A 6,015-nucleotide genomic window follows, 5' to 3' on the forward strand; every position below is an offset into this window, starting at 1 on the left:
TCATTTCATTTTTCTATTGTACTTTACGTTGAAATAAATCAAGTTTCTTAACCCTATTCTGAGGCCATTCTTGAGCCTAAACTGCGTTTAATTCTTTTCCTTATTCTGCATATGGTTTTTAGTCAGGATTTTTTCTTCAAACTCAAAAGCTAGCACTTGGCAAGAGTTGCAGTCAAGAGGCAAACAAGATGAACCCTCAAAGTCCACGGTCACTTATCTGTGTGACGGTCCTTTAGTAACTAAAGTTTCAAGAGGAATTCATGATTCTTGTCAGAGTCAGATTTCCTCAATGTACCCAATGTATCCTATGATCTACTGAAGATTACTTCAGAAACGAAGGAACCTTCCAATACAAGGAAAAATTATGAACGAGCTTCCCTAAATGAAGCAGTATGAAGCTGCCCATAAAATATGGATTTAGATCGTTATAAATATTGCATAATCAGTTTCTTATAAAGAATGTTTATAATCAGAATGAGAACAGATCCTCAGTTTAATTGTTTTTTGGTTGTGATTAGAATAACGAGCCAAAGAAAGCGAAGTCACGCAGAGCAATCAGTCTCTGTCTTCTCTCACAAAATCATTTGAGTAATGAAGACTAAGTGCTAGATCCTACCTCTTCTGCCCTGGATGCCTCTATTAATTATGTTTATGTCGTTATAAGAATAACAAGCCAAAGAAATCTCAGGCTTGGAGAGAAATCTCAGGCTCTATCCTCACAAATTAATGATGAGTAATGTTGACTAAATTCCATGAACCTGAATGTATACATTGTTGCAGGATCAAAATTTTTGCAATCAATTTAAGCTTCTTATAAATATTGCATAATCAGTTTCTTATAAAAAATGTTTATAATCAGAATGAGAACAGATCCTCAGTTCAATTGTTTTTTGGTTGTGATTAGAATAACGAGCCAAAGAAAGCGAAGTCACGCAGAGCAATCAGTCTCTGTCTTCTCTCACAAAATCATTTGAGTAATGGAGACTAAGTGCTAGATCCTACCTCTTCTGCCTTGGATCCCTCTATTAATTATGTTTATGTCGTTATAAGAATAACAAGCCAAAGAGCATGAAGCATAGGCATGGTACTGAGAAGTATTTAGGGAAAATATATCAAAGTCATCTCTGAAATTGTGAACCAAGTTTCCCTAGGTCCATCTATCCAATTAGCCTTGAAAAAATATTTCATAGAAGACAACAAAAATATTTTTTAATAGAAGCCTAAACCTCGTTGTACAGGAGACTCCAAGAATAGCAAAAGTTATTTTTTTTGCTCCGCTTGACCAATATTACGGCCCCATTATTCTGCATATGCTTTTGCACAATGACTATGGGGTATATTTGAGTTACAATGTGCACTAGTCAATTTTGTACTTACAGAAGGCCTCATACATATAGAAGGCCATTGTCAGCAAAAAAAAATCTATTCGAGTGAAATCTCCTGTAAATCTGCTGTAATTCAGAGCTTATGGAGAAATGCTAAAAAAAATGGGAATTTGCTAAACTTGATTAACAAAATTGAAAACAGCAGAAAGAAGATATCCGAAACGGAAAGGAGGAGGTATACAGAAATGCAGCAACATGAAATGAAGATATGTGAACTTGTTCGTAAGGTCCAAGACATAGAAGCTGAGCTGAAACTCATACCTGAAATAGATCAATGTAGTGGACCGCAAGCAAAATAAGAAGCGGAAGCAAGGTAACAACGAAACCATTTCTAACCTTATTATATAAGAACAAGAGTAACTAACACGTAGCAGCCGCTGCATGCATAATGTGGAATGGAATGAAATGTGTCCACAATACACATACAAATGGCCTGGATTACCTTAACCCCCATCAAATCAGCTTAGGTGATGGCCCAACAAATGGCCTGGATTACCTTAACCCCATCAAATCAGCTTAGGTGATGGCCCAACAGATGTTGAAGATAACTTTAGTACACATAGGAGGGGTTAGGACACGTAAATCTAGAGGAACTGATTATAACGCTCTAGCATTAATATAAAAATTAAAAATTAGAATACTAAGCTTCATTAACTTGCCATATAACCTATTGGACTTAGGATCTTACCAGCCATTCCGCGCATCTGTCTCTACCTGCTGGCTCGCTAGAGCTGCTCAGGAACCCCCTCGGCATCCTTGTTCTCAGGCTCTGTCAGACATAGCGAGTTGCTCAGGAACCCCCTCAGCATCCTGGTTCTCAGGCTAAATTAGAATACTAAGCTTAGGATATTACCAGCCATTCTGTGCATCTGTCTCTACCTGCTGGCTCGCTACAGCCGCTCAGGAACCCCCTCAGCATCCTTGTTCTCAGGCTCTGTCAATATGTCTGAGATGCTCAAAAAATGCAGCCGAGATCTGGAGTGCCTGCCCGACTACACTGATGTCCGGGAGTGGAAACGCTTCCAGGTTGAAGAAATGCACCAGTTTCATCATCCTCTGCTATTAGATAAAACCCTAGCAGCAGAATTCCCCTGAGCCCCTTCCTCTTTCCTTACAATTCCATCGGATCCCTTGCGCGTTGCCACGGCTACTTGAATGTCGTTAACAAGGAGGAAGGCGGTGGTCTTTTGCTCCGCATGGAGTGGCGGGTGAGCCAAGATAGCAACCTGCGGAGCCCATGAGGTTACCACGAGACCACGATCCTTGGTTCGCTGTTCGAAACCCGGGGGCAGCAGCGTGCGGTGCTCTGGACCTGAAGCATTCGGAGGATTTCGCAGAAACCATAGGAAACGCTGCCCGCTGCCGTCCAGTCCGAGTGCGAGCTCCCCGATCTGCTCCCCCGACAGAAAACCGAGGCAGGGCCAGGTACTACCACAAGGAGAATATCTGGAGAAAGCTTCCAAGTCCAGCCACAGAGCAGCCTTGCCGTTCATTCCGCAGCGCATCTGTGATAGCAAACAGAGCATTGGTTTTCATTCAAACTCCAGCGCAGCGAGAGGACCAGGTTCAGGTTGTTACCGGGCACTAACCCTTTACTCTTTTACGCCTTTGCTGAAACCGGCAGACTTGAACTGTAATATTTGATGGACGGCGCAGAGCAGAGCATTCACTACCAGCATCATATTGAGATCGAGCAGTTCCACCGCCTTACCCCGAACCACCTTATAATAATGGCTGTTGAACCACCGCATGCACCAGCTGCCAATGCACAACCTTGTAACAACGAACATGAAACCTTAGGAAAGCTTCGCATACCCCGGCAGATAATAGCAATCAAAGTAATGTTAACATTAAAACCAGACTGGTGACAGTTAGCGAAAATGCATCGGGCTTATTTCTTTTAAGCTATGGTCGGGCCTCTTCCGCCTCGGGAAGAGGCCAAATAAGATGGCAAAAGTTAAGTTCCAAATAAAACTTTGGTTATCCGGCACAGCGCGTTTGAGAGCGTTTGAAAACTTTGTAATAATCACAGTATAACACAGGACTAAAACTTGAAACTAATGCTAACTCGGACCCGATCGATTACTATAGTCCCTGCCGAATGCCAGATGGCAGGGACTAATAATATAATAATTTTGTTAAAGTATATGTAATTAAATTCAAAGATAAGTTTCAACGAGATTAGATTTAAAAAAAATATAATATAGTAAATGTTTGAACTAATTAATTTTCTCACATAACATCACTGAACATACCGTACTGCAGCTGGCCATGGGCGTCAGTATCATACGACTGCCTTGTGCTGATGTTTCGCCGAATCTATGGCTTAAAAATTATTTGCACAATCAATCATGCCATGATTTTCCAGAAAAACGTTGACGGCCAGTCCACCCTGTGGGCGGTGCAAAGGGTATGGTGAGACATTTGATGCCATGCTTTGGATTATATGGCTCCCTTCTACTATTTAATGGAATCCCTTGTAAATTGGTTCTGCGTCTGAGCATTTGAACATCAGGTTTGAGCTGAGGCATATAATCTCTGTGTATGTCCATGTGATTGAGTGAGAGAGGTGTGAGAAATGGCTGGGAATGGGTTGCTGAAATCGGTGTTTTTGGTTGGGCTTGTGGTGGCAGTGATGACTGCGTGGGGTGTGGTCACAACTGAGGGTGTCCTCACTCCATGATGTGCAGGATACCTAAATGGAAATGCAGCCACCCCTGCTGACGCCTGTTGTCCTGCCATTAAGGGGCTAGACGCTCAAGTTAAGGCTACCCCTGATAAGCAGGCTATTTGTAACTGCCTGAAGAATCAAGAAAACTCATTTGGTGTCAAACTGGGAAAGGGCCAATCTCCCTGGGCTCTGCAAGGTCACTGACTTTAACGTCCCTCTCAGTCCTAATGTCGACTGTTCTAAGTATGCCTCCCAATCATCTGTCCCTTTCATTATTCTTTGATTCTGATATGACCTCTGTGGAAGTTTCATTTTGTGTGTTTGTGTTTTGACAAATATTGCACTGGAATATCGTTCTGGTCTAATGGTTTTATGTTGTTTGTATGGGGCAGAATTCACTGACGAGGTATGCTGATGATCGAACTTACTTAGTTAATCTACTATAATTAGATTAATTAGTACATCAGCTTAACTTGCGACATAAAATGTTGTACCCGGGGTTTGCCCGTTTGAGAGTTACGTATTTACTCCTGCGAATGCCTTGTAAGCATTTTTTAATATTTTTAAATAAATAAATGGTGATGCCAGCCACCTTTAGTTTTTGTCTATCTTTACGTCCCAAATTTCTTGGTTGTTCAACAACCCTCCATTTCACTACATGCAGATAAGATGATGATTTTCAATTTCGTGCAGTTATTTATTTTTATCTATTCTTATAATTGTAAAATTCCAATTAACAGCCCAAAGATCATCAATACCGAATATTTCACAAACAGAACTTAATATGATCTATTGTTTAAGATGACATACCTTGATTAACAGCGGAAGATGTAATGGCTGCCATCTTCTTTCTTCTAACTCCTGACGGTTACTCTTCTTCTCAGAATTCGGTTTCTCTTTCTAGCCCTGTTTCTTTATGCACTTCTTGATGGAGAAGAATGCGACTCTTGGGAGGGAGAGAGAGGACCCAATCCTTTATATATCATTTAACTCTAATCTGGTACGTCCATCATATACCAATTCAACGCTTAAGATTAATCACAGATCTAATCCTTTAATTATAGAATGATCTATCGGGTCACATTAAGATTAGAAACTGCATAACGTTAAAAGTAGAAACAACATTTGCAGTTTAAGATTAGAAACAGCCATTTGCTGTTTCTAATAGCAGATTTCTAACATTCTCCCACTTGACCCGACTATTCATAATATTAAGTGTTGAACATCATACTATGATAAATTGCTGAGAGTTATGGCGGTTGTGCACTATTAATTCAATGCATTCCCTTCCATATACTACAATACTAGCAATCCATCAATTCATACTCATAATTTATATAAAACAACATAATGGTCCACATAATGTCTTATATCATAATGATTAAACATAATATCTTTATAAGACTCTTTCTTGTTTAAAATTACATAAAATACGTACTACTACATTAAAACAAGAGACACATAATTGTATATCAGAAACACATAAAAGAGCTCAGAATGTCACACATCAATTATTATTAATACAACCAAGACCCATTCTTTGAACATGTTCCTTAAATTGTCTTGGTTGTAACCCTTTCGTCAAAGGGTCTGCAATCATAAGTTCTGTCCTGATGTGCATGATTGACACTCTTTGTTTCTGAACCTCATCTTTAACAACAAGATACTTCAGTTCTATATGTTTGGCACCTTTAGAGTACTTGTCGTTCTTTGAGAAAAATACTGCTGCAGAGTTATCACAATAAATTTTCAGCGGCTTGCTAATGGTGTCGACAACCGCAAGTCCTGAAATAAAGTTCCGCAACCATAATGCATGAATTGTGGCTTCAAAACATGCCACAAATTCTGCCTCCATAGTGGATGAAGCAACGATAGTCTGTTTCGCACTTTTCCATGATATGGCACCTTGAGCAAACATAAACAGGTAACCAAAAGTCAATTTTCTAGTATCGATACATC

The 6,015-nt window shown here is 40.0% G+C and overlaps 1 pseudogene; it reads left to right on the plus strand.

Moving 5' to 3' along the window:
- The first annotated feature begins 3,903 nt into the window (after positions 1–3,903).
- Positions 3,904–4,339, plus strand: LOC149262382 (non-specific lipid-transfer protein pseudogene; annotated as a pseudogene).
- The last annotated feature ends 1,676 nt before the right edge of the window (positions 4,340–6,015 follow it).

Source organism: Pinus tabuliformis, chromosome 6 (genome assembly GCF_031772625.1).
Source record: "Pinus tabuliformis cultivar Carrire ecotype Pingquan chromosome 6, CPIR1, whole genome shotgun sequence".
NCBI classification, from domain to species: Eukaryota; Viridiplantae; Streptophyta; class Pinopsida; order Pinales; family Pinaceae; genus Pinus; species Pinus tabuliformis.